Source organism: Erpetoichthys calabaricus, chromosome 7 (assembly GCF_900747795.2).
Source record: "Erpetoichthys calabaricus chromosome 7, fErpCal1.3, whole genome shotgun sequence".
NCBI classification, from domain to species: Eukaryota; Metazoa; Chordata; class Cladistia; order Polypteriformes; family Polypteridae; genus Erpetoichthys; species Erpetoichthys calabaricus.
Window position 1 is genome coordinate 150,132,326 of NC_041400.2, and position 19,247 is coordinate 150,151,572.

A 19,247-nucleotide genomic window follows, 5' to 3' on the forward strand; every position below is an offset into this window, starting at 1 on the left:
TTTAGTCATCCATTCATTTACTGTACTTTTGATAATTCAGTTTTAGGGTTGTAGTGAACCAGAATCTAATAATTTATTCATAATACAAAAAACATACATATAAAATATATTTTTTATTTAATGTCTAGGATTACGGTAGGGTGCATCTGTGCAAAAAGTATACACAGACGTACAATAAGATATATATATTTTCTAATATTCTATATTTTTATGGCTAGTGTTAATTTCAAAATGCTATAGATGCACAGTCATCCAAGTAGTATAATATGCAAGAAAGGTACATTTGCTGGTAGTGTATTTTGGTATTATTCAAAGAGTAGTTTATGTATTAACATTTTCCTTTTTATAATGGCTGCTGTTTGAATAGAAATTTTAATTGCAAGATTATTTTTCTTTTAAATTATCTGTTGTTCTAAATATTACTTGTTTCCTTTAGGTATATTTAATAGTTTTCTATAAAGTATGAAAAACTTGATGATTAACAAAGATTCTAACACAAAACAGTAAGTTTGTAAATAGCATCCATCCCTTTTTCTGTTCTCAATGTGAGCCCCTGAAGATTTGTGTTTGAAAAGGAAGTGCGCCACCCGATCACACTGTTTTAACTTAATATCTATAGCAAATAACTGGATATAAACTAAATTGACACTTTATGAATATGTTTTGGTTACTGGACTGCACATAGCACACACCATTCTGATTGGCTGTGTGACTGAGCCCTGCAAACAGGTGGAATACAGTCAAACACATTTGCTTCTTGTCCTTCACCCAGTGCTGCTGCAGTTATCACTGGCTCCCTGTGTTCCTTATCTGGGTGGACTAAGTTTACCCCTAAGCACATGCCCACTCCTGCAGTACTCCATCCCATCCCTGCCCACTCCCGCATACACTTGGCCTCATTTGTCCCGCACCATTAAGGGAAAAAAGTCCTGTTGATAAGCCTGTTTAACATGATCGTGTACAAGGTGTGTGAAGCTTCCACCTCTTTGGCCCAGTTGTCACTCTTTGATTTAGTGCAGCTGCATTAAGGTGTGATAATTACAAATCTCTTCTTGTTCCTGTGCCTTTATGAACCTCTTAAAGATACAGAAATAGAAGCTTTGGGTTCCTTTTGTATGTTATGTCCATTTATTGATTATATCCTATTATTTTGTCTTTACTTAATAAAAAGTTGATCACAAAAATAAGCTTTGGGCTGAGAAATGCTGCAACTTTGTAGAGCATGTGGATAGGAATAGATGCTGAACAGTTTGTTGACATGTTCTTTTAGACATTGCAATATTGGGTTATAAATCAGACATCACATCTTTGAATGATTTCAGAAAAGAGACCACAGCTGTAAGTAACTTTTTGTTGATATGACAAGTTGTCATATTGCTGCAACACTGAACCCAGTATATCGAAATTAGACTTTTATCTTGTCTCCACAGACTGTTTGAGTGACCTTGTGAGCTTGCCTTGCTATCCAGTATGTTTGAAATACCTACCTAACATTTTTAAAGTAGCCAGAAGCTGTGCAACATAGGGTTCTTTAATAGTGATTTCTTACATTTATATAGTGCTTTTCTCACTACTCAAAGCTCTTCCCACACAGGGGGGACCTGGGATGTGAACCCATGATATCCTTGGTGCAAGGCAGCAGCACTACCACTCTCCATCACTTAAGAATGTGGGCACTGCAGTTTAATTTGGTGTAGCTGCGCAAGGCAGTGATGGTGTTTCAAACATCGAAGCGCGCACATTGATCTCGTAGGATTCGTAAAGTGACTTTCTGTCACATGTAGATAGTAACTAGAGACTCTGACGTCACATTCCAACTTTTAGCACACTGCGCCCCCTGACTTTTTGCTGGTACTGCAACTCGTGCACGCGAAGTGTTAATTTCTGAGGACCTGCTCAGAGGACGCGCCAAATGAACGCATGGCAGCCATGATGCAGGCGCGTACGCTTTCTGAACATGAAGTATAAATAAAAAAAAAAAAAACACTTGTAGGTAGGTTGGGCATGCAGTGGGTGTCAAAAAAAGTAGAAAGTACAATACACAAAACAGAACACAAGTAATCCTCAATACAATAGTAATATTACAATTACAGAGCAGAATTCAACAGTAGATGATATCACATAATAGGCTGTGGATTTGTTCAGTGTCCTGGAGACCTCGGCCATCAAGCGGTCTCCCCCTATTGGCCATTCCACAGCTGAGTCAGCGCTGGGCCAACCAATCCGATGAAGGGACCCCTCTGCCTGACTATTCCTGTTATCCTCCATCTGAGATGACTTTTCTTTAGGCAGGCAAAACAACTTGGCAGTGGCACCAAGTGCCACATTAGAGTACCGAGAAGTGAAACGGAATGGGTGAGGGCTGGTAATAAATTGTAACTATCATATTAGTTGTTAGGGGCGGCACGGTGGCGCAGTGGGTAGCGCTGCTGCCTCGCAGTTGGGAGATCTGGGGACCTGGGTTCGATTCCCGGGTCCTCCCTGCGTGGAGTTTGCATGTTCTCCCCGTGTCTGTGTGGGTTTCCTCCGGGGGCTCCGGTTTCCTCCCACAGTCCAAAGACATGCAGGTTAGGTGGATTGGCGATTCTAAATTGGCCCTAGTGTGTGCTTGGTGTGTGGGTGTGTTTGTGTGTGTCCTGCGGTGGGTTGGCACCCTGCCCAGGATTGTTTCCTGCCTTGTGCCCTGTGTTGGCTGGGATTGGCTCCAGCAGACCCCCGTGACCCTGTGTTCGGATTCAGCGGGTTGGAAAATGGATGGATGGATATTAGTTGTTATGGTTTTTGTGCTAATGACTAACAACAGAGATGAAGTATGTGTAGTTAATCGGCAGCTTTAATCTAGATAGTCTTTAGTCTGGATATACTAAACTGAAGTAGTGAGTCTTCAGCCGGGATTTGAAAGCTGAGACCAAAGGGGCAGCTCTTATAGTAGCAGGCAGAGCATTCCACAGTTTAGGGACCCTGTAACTAACAGCTCAACCTCCTACTGTTTTATTAATCCTTGGAATCATACACAGACTGGCATCTTGAGATCTTAATGTGCATTCTGGTTTGTAAGTCATGATCCATATTACTAACTGAAGGTTGTAAACCGGATGGGCGCAGGGCCCATCGAGGCGCACGCGCGCTGCAAGGAGCCCGCCCATAGCTAACGACACAGCCATAAAAAACAGAGATATGCCGGATGCACGCAGGGCGCATCGAGGCGCACTGCAATGATAAACACAATTAACGCAGGCGCCTACAACGCACTTCTGCGGGCGCTTACAATGCACTTCTGAAACGCCACAACGAAACAGCTCAACTAACGGATATACAAATCCGAGCCCATAGCTAACGACATAGCCACAGAGAAAACAAAAACGAGATGAATCAGCGCATATTTGAATCACATTACAGTGTTACAGTACGGGAACCTCAGAGGTACACACTACACAACATACAAAAACGAGCCCGCATGCATAAACACAATGAACGCAGGCGCCAAAAGTACCGACTCCAACACGAAAGAGCTCAACTAACGGAAATATAAAAACGAGCCCGCATGGATACACGGACGCCGGACGTGACCTGTGCCAAAAGCGCACGTGCACAGTGCCCAGCAGTCACACCCAGCGGCACCCAAACAACACAACCCAACCCATAAACTGAACTTGATATGCAGCGTGTACGCCGACAAGTTACCATGTTGACATATTTAAACATTGACAAAGAGTACCTACACACCTCATGACTAGCAGAATCGTACGTCAACGTCGCCGCCATATTATGAGTGGCACTGCTGCGGAGTGACGTAATGAATAATGTGCCGCTTGATATTGTACAACCCGCTGTACGCTCCAAAGCAAATCCCGGGGGATTACATTTCATAGGTAAGGCTGAACAATTGTTTTGGTTATATATGGCCGTTAGGAAATCCCGTTGTTTAATCGTTCCTTGAGCTACGCCAGGCTCCGCTAGCAAAGCTATGCGTGTAGGTGCTCAAGTGAGCCTCCAAACAACGTGTTGGCTACACGTCTATAGTCACTATATTGATTGTTGTTACCTATTAACATGTCTCACACCTGATGATGTTCTTTCTCAAGGAGCACATTTACGAAACACACTTTGAAAGTGACAACCATCATTGTATGCGCATGTCTTTAGTTCTGTCTGTCCTCCACAAACTAAGGCTGCACCATAGTACCAGACTGAATACTCTCATATTACAAGATCTGAGTGAGCGAGAGGGGTATGAAAGCAGTCCCCAACATGTTACGTATATGGGAGGAATGGTTAAAAATAATTACTATTATTATTATTTACTACCTGCCAGTATTGGTGTATACATGGATATGTATAACTGAATTTACATGATTTGCCGTAATCTGTTGTATGTGAACGATACTGTCTTATACGTTATTGATTGTTCATCACCGTACACGGTTTACACGTCTAACTGTATTAAACACCACAAGCAAAGGAATCACGGCTCCAAGCAGAAATATCCAAGTGATTGCACTGCTTCCTGGAGAAAGCCGACTCTTTCTATGTACTGACAATGTTGATTCTGAAGACGTAACTGACCATCTTAATTTCCCATTACAATATTTAAACACTATTAACCCTGCCGGATTACCACAACACAATCCTAACCTTAAAGTGGCGACAATAGTCATGCTATTAAGACACCTTAATACTAAGGACACCACAACGTAACAGCTCAACTAACGGAAATACAAATCCGAGCCCACTGCGAACGACATAGCCACAGTGAAAACAAAAACGAGACGACTCGCCACGTGTTTCAATCACATTGCAGTGTTACTTTAAACAAACAAACTTTACTTTCAGTCATACTATGAAGATACAGCCCCCACCCTCCATCGTGTGTCATCCCTCCAACGATTATATGGAATGCCAGTCGTTCTCTTGCGATTCGTTAGAGAATCAGGGGTTTACTGGTAAGTTCAGACAAGTAAGCCGGACCTTGGCCATTTAAGGCTTTATATGTTAAAAGGAGGATTTGAAATCTGCCCTAAACTTAACTGGGGGCCAGTTTAAGGATATATAAACTGGAGTTACATGTTCAAATTTTCTTGTTCTTGTAATAATTCTTGCAGCAGCATTTTGGATTTACTGAAAGCTGTATAAAGAGCAGTTTGAACATCCAATGAACACTGCATTGCAGTAGTTAGTCCTACTAGAAAAAAATGCATGAATAATTTACTCAGTATCCCGCTTATTTAGAAAACACCTTAATTTCCTAACATTTTGAAACTGGTCAAAGTATCAGTTGTGACAGCACACCCATAATTATTGATACTCTGTAGGATGTCATGTACAATATCCCTTCTCGGTTTTTGGGCTTTTTTTACCACGTGCCCTGATAGTCATCGGATGGGGCAGTATCTCAAACACTAGAATCCCTGAAGCCTACGAAAATATTCGTAATGCTGGGACACCTTAAATTCTCAGCTTCTGCCTGCTCACTCATCCCTGAGGCAGCTGGTCAAGTAACACACAATTCTCACAGCTGAAGTTACTTTATCTGGGAGTTAGGTGTATGGAATTGTATTGGGAAAATAATATATAATTATTTGGAATACATATATTTCATGTGTGAAAAGTGTCTACAACAATCTGTGTAAACATAGAATAACAGGAAATGTGAGGCAAGAAATGTTGAACACATAACTAAAACAAACTTTTCGTGTTATAGTAATAATTGGCAAAATGTTGACGAGAAATGTGTAAGGACTGCTGTCTCATAATCAAGAAGTTGTGCGTTCGATCCTGGGTCCTCCTTGCACTTACCATTTTGAGTAGTGAGCTGCTATTATTGTTACTATTGTCAATGTGTGGACTCTTGAGGGCGCTGTTGCTCCCGTGAAACCCAACAGACAGATGCAGACACTGGTTTAAAAGCACCAAGAAGTAATTTAATTTTATTCAATATAGTGCCTCTAAAGCACCATATCCCCCACAATACACAAATAATCGATAATTAATAAATCACAATAATACAATCCTCCTCTCCCAGCAGCTCTGTCACACTCCCTCCCAACTCTGGTTCAGCTTGCTGGGTCTCCCATAGTCCTTGACCCGGAAGTGCTCCTGTCCTTCTGTCCATGTGATTCAATAGCACTTGCGGGTCAGATGAAGACTTCTATTTTTGCTCAGCCCGGAAGTACTTCTGTTCTTCCGTCTCCGTAACTTGGGAGTACTTCCGGGCTATAGGGAAAATAAAAATCCCCGCGTCTCCCTGCAGCGTCACAAGGACGGTACCCAGCAGGGCAGTGAAGCCAAACTCCATCTCCCATGGTGCCCTGCGGGAATCCGGGACACCTCTGTGCTGCAAGGGAGACGCCATCTAGCGTCCTGGGTGTGTCAGCCGGGATGAGCTGCCGGCCGTCTATCAAACTATATGATAAAAACATACATTTGATTTGACTCTGTAACAACCAGTGTAAATCTATAGTACTTGTAAAAGTTAGCGCTTAAGGGATAAAAGCAGACACGCAAATGCAGCTCAGTCATTTCTTTTTGGTGTCTTGTTGAGTAATCAGACACTGCAGTGTCTATGGTGGATGTTACTTTTCCTCACACACTGCCATTCAAGGAAAATTTTAGGGAGGTCCTGGATCATGAAAAAAATTCAGGGATTCTAATGTTAAACTTTTGACTTTCCAATTCTGGCTGCCATGTCAACCATTGACATCAGACATTGTGTCATAAGGTATTGTATCCTTGCAAACAAAATCTGCACATTTATCCAGTGTCTGTCTGTTTTAGCAGTAGTTGCTACTTTTGAAAGGGCTGGCAAGAATGTCAGCTTAGTTAAACACTATGCTACTGCACACACATTGCATGCGCTTTAAACCTAAGGTACACGACTTGTGTCCACTATATGTTAGAACATTTATCGCAACAAGCGAATGGTAGGTGGTTGCCATTGACATTGATAACAATTGAAAATGACTGCAAGTAAGGAGTCCAACATCCTAATACTGAATTTTGCATTCCTGTACTCTCCTTTTTAATGCTTCTTCCACCACTGTGGATGTAAGGCTGTCTCTGGGCTCTGAAATCTTGAGAAGGCTGGGTGTGAGACAGTATACGCATGCGTCCTAACTGCTTAGGGAAATTAACATTTAGTGTCAACCTCTTGCTACTGCCCATACACAGGTGTTGACAATCTGCTCCCGCCCACAATACTGAAAATAAGTCCTGCATCGCAAGCAATTGCAAGTGCAGACCTCTACAATGCACCCACGTGCATGATGTGACTGTCACTGCAGGCAATGACTTTTGGAGCTGGGGGAAATGGGAAATAAGCTTTTATAGTAATACATATCATTTTTTTTTTTTTTTGACGCTAGTATTCTTCCTTCAATAAAGTAAGTGTTGCATTAAGTATTACAAAGTAATCTGACTGTATAACACACGTAATGTTTAACATGTTTCAATCAGCACTATGAAGGACAGCAATGACTGGGGATGCTAAATGTCTTCTAGCTAACTTAGCCAGGACTGAGTATTTGTCCTCCTGTAGCTGCTCCCCCCAAAAAACACTGCAGTGGACCAAGTCAATGTTAATTTCTTCCTCAAGTCTGTATTGCTTAACGACTGCTTTTATGGGGTAGGGGAGAGAGAGAGACATACGTGGCAGATTCTGATGACAGTTTGTGCATTCCTACTTTTTTCGGGTTGACTTATTGTGTGTGTGCGCATCATTATGAAAACTATTATCAGGAAACAACATAGTAAATGATCAAGTGAAGTTGACCCTGGTGACCTGCTACTAGCATTGGCTTGTTAATGAAGCAGCACCAAATGAATCTAATTTTGAAGTGCAGTCAAATTAACTGGATTATATTCAATACATTTATTGGGTTCTAATGTGTTTAATAAGGAGTGATTACAATGTTATGAAGTGAGATACTGTATATGCTTCTGTCAGATATGTAAATTGTTGTCACATTTATTAGATGGGGCGACTTGACAGAGTTTTAAACTAAATTTCTGCCTGACTTTTCTGTAATTGTTTTGCTCTTCTTGGAATTACAGTAATCCCTCGCTACTTCGCGGGTTTTTAAATACAAGTGATTGCCCGCCTATCGCGGAAGTTATGTTCCAGACCCATCAGCAACAGGAGAAAATCCGCGATATAGAAAGACCATATAAATAAACATTTTTATAGTTTAAGCCTTAAAATACCCATCCCACATGCTTTAAACACATGTAAACTTATAAAACACACTTTGTTAACACATATGATATGTGGATGTCGGGCTAAGGATATGAGTAACCTCTCACTATTATAAAACATTTTAACTTCACGCAAGACAAGACAGTGAGACAGGAAAATTGGTGATGTACAGGCTTTTAAATTATTGACACACAGAGCGACAAGCAGCACAAAGCCAGCACAAAGTCCCCTTCTCCTTAGCGTTCATTCAGCTCCCCATCCCCTTGACAATGCAAAGTGGCAGGAGCGTACTGCGCCTCCGGGTAGGGGGGTTTGAGCGAACGTGCGTTCAGCCCTCATACACCCCCACTCCTCCTCCTCCTTCCAAACGCGCAGAGTGACAAGCAGGCATTTTGGCAGAAGCAGCACAAAGTCCATTTCTGCTCTGCTCAGAGTTCAGCTGCCCCCCTTCACAAAGCGAGTGCAGACACATTGACGTCTGATCGCTGCGTGCAGTGTGCAGTGTTGGTCTGCGGTGTTTAAGAATGTAGAAAGTGTTTAAGAGCATAGGAAGTGTTTATAAGAGCGTGGGAAAGGTTAACAAGAGAGTGAGAAAGGTTTATAAGAGTGTGGGAAGGGTTTATAAAGCCTTAAAATATGTATAAATAATAAAATAAATATAGGTCGCCACTTCGCGGATTTTCACCTATCGCGGGGGGCTCTGGAACGTAACCCCCACGATAGGTGAGGGATTACTGTACTGTATATTAAGGAAACGGGCAATAGCCAAGGATGTAAGATGTTATAATAACAGGTTTTTAGTATTAAGTCAACTTGTAAAGTATAATTTTACTTGGAGCTAATGGTTTTTGCTTCAAGTAAAGAAAAATGTGACCTTTTACAACTCAAGGTTCTAGTTTAAAATGGTGTTTGAGGGCTGGTTTTTTTTTTTTTTTTTTTGCTTAGTTTCCAATGAACTAAATTCAGAATATTTAGGGTTTTGCATGTTCAAAAATTTTTTTGACATAATGCTTGTATCAACTTTAAATGGATACAAGTACAATCGTTGATACAAGTATATTTTTTTGAATCTGACACACTTTGGTCACACACACCTTAGTTTATTACTACAAATAGTTGTTCTATGGAAAACCCATCCCTCCTACATTCCTGAATAAGGCTGAACTTTCATTATACAGTAACACGCCTTTTTGCTTCTTGATTTAAGTACAGGGTGAACAATCTTAAAAGCAACATTTCGGTGTAACTTATAAAAACTTAGTACAGTATACCACAATTTGGCATAGTGAGAGTGCAATATTTTTTTTTTTTTCTTTTTTTCCAATCTTTGGGAGGCTGTTGTTTCACCACAAACTAAACCACTTTGAAAATAAGCACTTTAAATATCCCAATTTATGTGAACTTTTCTTACCCTCTCAGAGAATTTGGCACTTTTTGACTGGCTTTTTAAAATTCTCCTTTGCATTCACTTTTCTACCTTGATGATGATTCTATTATTTGGCATGTCTTTTTTTTTTTTTTTTTTTTTTTTTTTTTTTTTCTTTTTAATAAACTTTTTGGAAGTATTTACCTCATTGTAACAAAATGCACATTCGATTAGGAATGGGCAGCAGGGACCCTGTGGCTTTGTGGATAGATTTTTGATATTTCCTGTCTTTTAATAATTGCATTTTTATTACTTTTGTATTTTTAATTTAAAGTACTAACCCCTACCAAGATTTGTTTTTGTTAAAAGGAGCCCACCAAAGATCTGGTTTTATTTTCAAGACAATGTCTTTTGAGCATTTTGATACATTCATGAATCTAGTCAAGGAAGAATTTAATTGTGAAGGTTTACTTAACCATTGCGGTATTTGGCAGTCATCCTCACTTGCATGCCTAGACTTCAGCACTCTGAGCAACTGTCACTACAATTTAATTAAATTACATATTTAAAAAATACATTTGGATTTCAGAAGTCCACAGTCAGGTAATATATTTGTAACATCACACTATTTTTTTTTTTTTTTATTGAAAACCAAAATGTTCCTTACTTTATTTGTTAAACTTATAACTAACATATGACAGAAGGTCTAATAGTGAGGACCACTGTTATTTTGTCATTTGTCTCCCCCTGAAATTTTAAATTACGCATGACTAGAAGGAAGCAACAATGCAAAATAAGACAGTAACGAAAAACACTATAGTGAAACATTGTTCTACTGCAAGAAATTTATAGCAGTTTGCATCCTCGCAGTTGTGTTGAAGGCTTTTATTTAGTGATCAGAAAGCAGGCTGTAGGATAATCATTTGCAGTTGTTTGTGTAAATTTGTCTTCTTTCATCTTAGAAATTATCACATTAGTGTCAAGGAGAATCCATATGTTCCATGAAACAACAGACTGACATTTTACAACATAATTTGATCAGATAAACAGCAATCGATCCATCTTTCTTTTTTCATTCTTGCTATCTCATAGTTCAAAAAGTGTATATTAAAAAAGGTAATCATATTGCAGTGTTATGGAGTAACTTAGGTATTATAAATAGATTATTCTACATTTGACTGTTTACTATATAAACAAAGAAGATGAAACCACTACTTTTTTTTTTTTTTTTTTGTTTAACTTTTTAAAATATTTTGTTTACCATTTGCGCTTAACACACATAAAAAATGGCTAATTTTGGTTTCTTTAATAGGCTTTTCTAAACAAAATGAGGGATCATGTGGTATTGCTACAAAGCTCTATAGTATATGACCTTTTGTGGATTGAGTTAACTGATGAAAAGTACAGTCATTAATTTGGAAAAAAACATGAATACCATAATAATGTACTTAAAATATTTATTATAGATAGAGAGGAGAGGTTGTTGCTGCACTTGATTTGTTGTGTAAATTCACCTAAAGAAGCAAGATATAACTGAATTTTGGTCATATGCAACCAATAACACCTGCTGTTCTATATTGTACCTTAATGTAAACCTAGGTACTCTGTGTCAAAATGTTTTTTCTAATGAAGTGCGTTTATCTTGTTTAAGTAATCAGGAGCGATGGGTTTGTATGGGGTTTCCAGTTTGCGCTAAGGCAAATGAAGTGTCCTGGTTCCACTTTGATCATGTTGATTTCCATGCATCGAAAATCATAAGTGCTGCATACAATTTAACGTGAGAAAAAAAGCTAAACTAAAAATAAAGAATACAAAGGTGCGCTAAATGCAAATTTGTACATGTAGTGGTACTTTTAGCCTGCTTTTGAATATATTCGAATGTTTGTTTAATATGAGTATTCAAACTCTGATTTTGGTATAATTTGATAGCCCTAGTAAGCATTTGTTTTGAATTTTAATGATTATATGTGTGATTATACTGTATGTGTGTATCCCCCATTTTTGCTTCATTGTGTGACATATTAGTTGCTGTCTTGCACCTGAGAGAAGACACCGAGTCCACAGGCTTCAGGAAAACCAACACTTTTCCAATTAAAACAGGCACAATCAAGGTCTTCAAACCGAAGCTACCAATTTAATACACATAGACACAGCAAGTAAGCAGTAATGGGGCTAGGTTGGTGGCCGGGTTAGACTGTTCTCTGCATCAACAATATGTGAGTCAGTGTTAGCCCTGAAGAGCGGCTACTTGTCCCCTTGAAGTAAGCAAATATACAAACAGTACTCGCACTTGCATTCACCCACCAGCATTAATAATCCATAGTAGCTAAAGTTACGCCATTAGCACAAACCTACAAACTGTTTTGAATTGTACATTATCATATTTTGATGATGATATGTGTAAATGTTTGTGTGTGTAATACGCATGCACGCACACACATGCACACACACACACACACACACACACACTCTTAATCATGGGACATATCCAGTGCTCGAGAACGTTAAATGAACAACCTGTAAATGCAATACTGATGTTTTCTTCACGCTTATCTAGATTTTGGTAGTAATTGACACCAAGAAAAAGCTGCATGCAATGTTTTTTTGATGCCATCTGAATGCGCACCTGACTGAATGCAAGTGGTGAAAGCTCATGTGGACGGTCTGATACCCTGCAATGAGCAGAAAAATGCTTGGCATTTGATCCACTCTCACCTGATGCTACAGATGGCAGACAAACGCTCACTTCAAACATCCGTGTGGACAGGGCCTTATAGAAGGACCTCTGGTATAACAGGTCCGTGGCTGTAAATGGATGGCCAGTGAAATCATGAGTGTGGAGAGGTGAAAAAAGAAGAAATGGAAGGACAAAAGTTAACGGAGAAGAATGCTGGAGACGCAGAGAGCCGGTGTGATGGGAGTGAGCGAGCAAATCGGGGCAGGTTCACTGGTGAAGGCAGGCAGCTAGGAGAAGACCCCCTAAAGAGGAATGAGTGGCCGAATCTCTGCAGGCGGTAGGCGGTCACTCCAGCTGAGCAGTTTTGAGTAGCTGGAGTGACCGGCAGTGTGGATGACTAACAGTGGAAGGCAGCAGGAGTTAATGAGGCTTGGGAGAGTGAGCCTTTGCGTGAGTGCCCTGGCCATTGGGGAATCCAAGCCTCGGTCCGGTAAAGTAGCCATACGGAGCCAGGGGACAGAAGGCAACTGGAACAGGAGAAGGTCAGCTGCAGTTGCAGGTAGGGCGACTCCCCTGCTGCAAAGCCCGTTGGGATAAGCGGGGGAGCCACCAGTTAAAAGGAAGCAGGCACCAGGTATTTAATAAAGGGACTGTTTCCAGTCTGTTGGATTTTAACCTCATTTTAAAGGATTTATTTATTTTGGATTTTAACCTCCCCTTTCTGCACATGTTTTTAAATGGCTTATTTATTTATGGATTTTTGAAGCACTGCACTATGGACACTGTTTTGGTTTTGTTTGGTTTTTGTTTTTAGTAAAAGCACCTGGACACTTTTACACCATCCCCTTGCTCCACGTGTGATTTGTCCCCATCTGCCAGTTCATCTGGTTACATTATTGATGGTGTCAGGTTTGAGAGGCTCCCAAAACAAGAAGAGGGAGCATGGAGCAGGACTCACTGTCATAACCTCTCACAATCGTTGGTCCAGACAATGGTGCAGTTTTTTTGGCCATTCCTCAGGTCAGTGCGAAGTTCTGAATGAATAGTTTGTAATACACAGCGAGTCCTAGGAAAGCACGAACCTGCCTCTGCATTTCCAGACATGGATGCGCAAGCACCTCACCCACCTTATCCAATGTGTTTAAATTAATTAATACTTTTTTAGGGTTAGCTGTCAACCCAGGCAGCCTCAAACTGTCAAGCAGGTGGTCAAGATGCAATCATTACTGACAATGACCACATTAATGAGCTATACCTCAGCATACTTAAAATGGTGTTGCAGAATCTGATCCATCATTCGTTGAAAAGTTATGGATGCATGGATACTAAATGGGAGCCTAGCGAATTTGAACAACCCATCTGCGGTGGCGAATGCTGTCTTCTAGCAACTGGATGCTTCCAGGGGTACCTGCTAGTATCTCTTTGTAAAATCCAGGCTGGAAATATACAAGAGTTGCCTGAGTTTCCCAAACAAGTCATCAATGCGCATCATTGGGTACACATCAAACTTGGATACCTTATTCAAGCGTCTAAAATCTACAGAACTGAACTAAACGGTGTGGCTTTGGAATCCGAACAACTGGGCTTTGCCACTCGCTTTTAGTATTGCAAATTTAACCTAGTTCAAACATCTGCTTCACCTTCTCACATTCCTCACTGCTTCCAGAAGATGATATTGACACATTTGTATTTTAACACTGGGTTCAGTTACAATCTTGTGTTTAGCAATTTCAATCCAGCCAGGCACAACCAAGAAGACATCAGAGTTCCTCCCGATTAGTGACAGCAACTCTGCATTCTAGATGTCTGTCAAGTCATCACCATTAGCAACCTCTCAGTCTGTCACTGACATGGCCAACAACTTGTGTGGTTTGTACCACTCTTTCAAAAGATTGACATGATTTGAATGGACTTTTGTTGGCAGGTTATTCTAACTTTATAATGTATGGGACCCATACATTCTTCCACTACTGCTGGACCCAGCCACTTCACCTGAAATTTAAAGGGGTCAGGTGGAATCAACACCAGAACTGATTGCTCTTTTAATATACACAGAAACAGCAATAAGTTGCTTCCAGAATGAGAAAATTTTCAACAGTTTGTATTTGGCAGTGCTAAGCCACAATTCTTATAGAAAATCTGAGCTTTTGTTTTTGAACACACATTTATTAATGCTTCTGCACCACAGTAGCCTTTTGTAAACACAGATATGATGAGAGATCTACTGCACTGTTTTTGGCAAAAACATTACTACTCACTTCAAGATTCTTTTGGTGTACTTTAACGATTCAAGTATACAGTGCATCCGGAAAGTATTCACAGCGCATCACTTTTTCCACATTTTGTTACATTACAGCCTTATTCCAAAATGGATTAAATTCATTTTTTTCCTCAGAATTCTACACACAACACCCCATAATGACAATGTGAAAAAAGTTTACTTGAGGTTTTTGCAAATTTATTAAAAATAAAAAAACTGAGAAATCACATGTACATAAGTATTCACAGCCTTTGCTCAATACTTTGTCGATGCACCTTTGGCAGAAATTACAGCCTCAAGTCTTTTTGAATATGATGCCACAAGCTTGGCACACCTATCCTTGCCCAGTTTCGCCCATTCCTCTTTCCAGCACCTCTCAAGCTCCATCAGGTTGGATGGGAAGCGTCAGTGCACAGCCACTTTAAGATCTCTCCAGAGATGTTCAATCGGATTCAAGTCTGGGCTCTGGCTGGGCCACTCAAGGACATTCACAGAGTTGTTCTGAAGCCACTCCTTTGATATCTTGGCTGTGTGCTTAGGATTGTTGTCCTGCTGAAAGATGAACCGTCGCCCCAGTCTGAGGTCAAGGGCGCTCTGGAGCAGGTTTTCATCCAGGATGTCTCTGTACATTGCTGCAGTCATCTTTCCCTTTATCCTGACTAGTCTCCCAGTCCCTGCCGCTGAAAAACATCCACACAGCAAGATGCTGCCACCACCATGCTTCACTGTAGGGATGGTATTGGCCTGGTGATGAGCGGTACCTAGTTTCCTCCAAACACCTGGCATTCACACCAAAGAGTTCAATCTTTGTCTCATCAGACCAGAGAAGTTTCTTTTTCATGGTCTGAGTCCTTCAGGTGCCTTTTGGCAAACTCCAGGCAGGCTGCCATGTGCCTTTTACTAAGGAGTGGCTTCCGTCTGGCTACTCTACCATACAGGCCTGATTGGTGGATTGCTGCAGAGATGGTTGTCCTTCTGGAAGGTTCTCCTCTCTCCACAGAGGACCTCTGGAGTTCTGACAGAGTGACCATCGGGTTCTTGGTCACCTCCCTGACTAAGGCCCTTCTCCCCCGATTGCTCCGTTTAGATGGCCGGCCAGCTCTAGGAAGAGTCATGGTGGTTTCAAACTTCTTCCACTTACGGATGATGGAGGCCACTGTGCTCATTGGGACCTTCAAAGCAGCAGAAGTTCTTCTGTAACCATCCCCAGATTTGTGCCTCGAGACAATCCTGTCTCTGAGGTCTACAGACAATTCCTTTGACTTCATGCTTGGTTTGTGCTCTGACATGAACTGTCAACTGTGGGACCTTATATAGACAGGTGTGTGCCTTTCCAAATCATGTCCAATCAACTGAATTTACCACAGGTGGACTCCAATTAAGCTGCAGAAACATCTCAAGGATGATCAGGGGAAACAGGATGCACCTGAGCTCAATTTTGAGCTTCATGGCAAAGGCTGTGAAAACTTATGTACATGTGCTTTCTCAATTTTTTTATTTTTAATAAATTTGCAAAAACCTCAAGTAAGCTTTTTTCACGTTGTCATTATGGGGTGCTGTGTGTAGAATTCTGAGGAAAAAAATGAATTTAATCCATTTTGGAATAAGGCTGTAACATAACAAAATGTGGAAAAAGTGATGCGCTGTGAATACTTTCCGGATGCACTGTATATGCTTTCATAGTAGTATCACTAATTTTTTTTTCTGCAGGTGTTAGTGACTATGAAAATACTACCAACGCTGTTAATTTTTGCTAGATATTTTGTACCTGTCTTTTAATGCTGCACAAATGTGTGGATTTATTGGAACTTTTGCAAAGTGGCAAACATTTTCACTTGTACTTTTTTCAATGCATTAAAAACTATTCTTAAATTATTTATTTGCAAGCAGTAAAATGGATTAACATATCAATAGACCTTAGAGTATTTTGCACTTTGTGCTGCTGCTTTTATTTAATTCTTAACTTTGGTAAGGATGTCTGCTTGAATATTAAGTAATTTGTTTAATTGGTTGGAAGGGGATTGGTCAGGAATCATGTCCTATTTAGTATTTTTATTTGTCATTTTATTTATATGACGTTCATCACATCAAATTTCATGTAACTGTTAGTGGCAAGCAATACAGTGGCATTATATGTAGAAGTCCAGAAAAGGTATAAATTTAAAATATTTTGCTTTCTAATGTTCTGCTACATTAAGACAAATTGTTTTCCATTTGCCAACAAAGGGTGAAAATATTGTGCAGCTTAAAACTTGCCAATTCACATCCCTTCTTGTCTATGTTTGAGACAGGGTATCTCTTAAAAAGACATAGTGTGTTCTGAATTTTTAGAAATGTTTTCAGGAATATTACTCCCTTTAAATTATTAATGCGAGTGTTTATGCAGTAGGATGAACTTATGCCCACTGGAATTGGGATAGTTTGTCTTTTACTTTCTTCTATCAATCATAAAATACATTTTAAAAATGCAGCTGGATGGATTTAACTCCACTAGATACCCTTAGTACTAAACCTTCTTTTTCCAATTTACTTGGAAAACACGAGGAAAACAACTTTGTATTTCCTTAAGCATGAATATTTAATATTTGTTTCTTCCATGCATTCAATTACGGATCAAGTATCTTTGTGGATATGTGTTGCTGTTTAGTCTTCAGCAACACATATCCACGATTATACAAATATGAATGTTCAAATTGTTCAACATCATGCAGACCATTGAGGTCTGAGGTAATTATTGTGGTGGTAATGATGTTAAACACCCAGTAGTTATTTCAATTTATTTAATTGTCATATTGTAATGTTGACCATGTTATCTTCATAGAAGTACTTGAAGTGTGTATGGCTTTTGTATCAGAACATTTGTACATGCAGTGTATATTATACAATAATGCAAGGTGGATGTTTTATTTACTTTTCCATTTTCTTAGAAACATACAGACCTATGTCTGATATAGATGGACAGCTAAGGCATTTACTTTATTTAGAAACATTTTCTATGGTAGTTAGGTAATGTCAATGTCAATTTATTTATATAGCACATTTAAAACAACATAGGAATTCCGTGGCCAAAGTGCTTTACAATAAAAGAAGAAAAAAAAAAAACAAAACATAACATACCATTGGCTAATAGCTTCTATAAACTCTAGAAATATGTTTCATTTGTAAGTTTTTAGTCGACCTTCCCAATCCTGAACACACTATAATAGTATGTGTACAATGAAGACATATTATATTCTTGCACATCAACTGTAATTAAATGCAAACCAGAATAGCAAGAAACTGCATGTTTCCTTGTCATGGAGTGTTTGTGTATGCTGTTAAGAATTTACATGCTCAACAGGTAGTGAAGTCGAGCGGGGAAAACTTTCATCAAAAGTATTACAATTAATTGGTTACTTAAAACAAAGAATATGAACTTGCATTTCAACATTTGAAATACACTTGTAAAACCGTTCATTTAAAAAAAAAAAAAAAAAAAAAAAAAAAAAGAGTTTAATGCAATCTACTGACAGATCACCACCGAGAACAGTTTGAGGCAACTCTTTGGCTGCAGGCAATCTCCGTCTTGCATGGAGGTGTGGCTTCTTTAGTAGGACTTCAGGTACTTGCGTGTGTTTAGGTATTTCAGATTCAAACTTTAGAGCTCATTTCCTTTTTTTTTAATTTTTAGCAATGAACTGTACCGAGTTAAGTGAATTTTTGTTAGTGTATTGGTTTATTAGTTATATTTCTTAGCCAGAGTTTGTTATTCAGCATAAATTTATTTTTCTTTTTATCTTTATGAAATGGGTAATTCATATTTTCTACCTGGTTTTTCATTGACTGCATGAAAACTGAGAATTTTTGAGTGTTCATGAGGTTCATGCCTGAGAAAACCTTTTTCTCACTTTTGGACTTCATCTGCTAGGCCTCCTTCCTGTTATAGGACAAGTATCATTTGCATGTTATTCAAGGAAGTCATCTAAACTTAGCTTATACTAATATCATATTTCAGTATTTAGCATACTTTCAGACTGGTCAATAAACTTGTGGCTCCAGTCACTTTTCGTACCTGGTTGGTGTTGGAGAACTTGGAATGCACTTAACGGTAAGAAGTACCTAATTGATTCCACATTTTTTCATCTAAATACAGATTTCTTTTTAGCTCCACATTTAATTATATCTGAAATGTTTTTTGCTTTTTAGGCAAGAAATAAAAAAAAAAAAAAATTTAAATTATGAAAGTGTTTTAGTAGACCTGCTTTCGTGTATTAATGACTTGTAAAAGAGTATTCTGAATACATCAGTAACTATTGTTGTTCTGGTTACATTAGGCATTGCACCCAAGCTTCTACTTGAATGTGGATACATCCTGTGAATTAGCTAAAACCAAACTGTTTCCCAGTATAATCAGTTTCTGGATGTAATAAAAGCATAGTTATAAATTAGCTATCTAACATGAATGGCAATTTGTTATAATTTAAGCATATTTATAACTGTATAATGTGTTGAAACATTTTAATGTATTTTTTAATTCTAAGAACTACATTGATTTAATTTAATCTGAACACAATCACTATAGCTGCATTTATTGAAATGTTAAATCTGTACCAGAATATAATTTTAGTGTATCTAGTCAGAGTAAACAAAGGCATAATAGATTTATTTAGTATTTTTCTTGTTGATGTTGTTATGCAGGGAGTTAGTTGGGAATTTGTTAAATGTTATTGTACACACTAAGAAAGTAACCAGTATACAAAAATGTTTAATTATT

At 39.1% G+C, this 19,247-nt stretch overlaps 1 protein-coding gene across 1 annotated transcript in view; it reads left to right on the forward strand.

Moving 5' to 3' along the window:
* The window catches only part of kank1a (KN motif and ankyrin repeat domains 1a), a 196,545-nt gene that overhangs the window by 94,594 nt on the left and 82,704 nt on the right, over positions 1–19,247 (forward strand). The window contains 1 exon segment of the mRNA XM_051929544.1: positions 1,271–1,338. The gene's annotated coding sequence lies outside the window, so the exon portion shown is untranslated.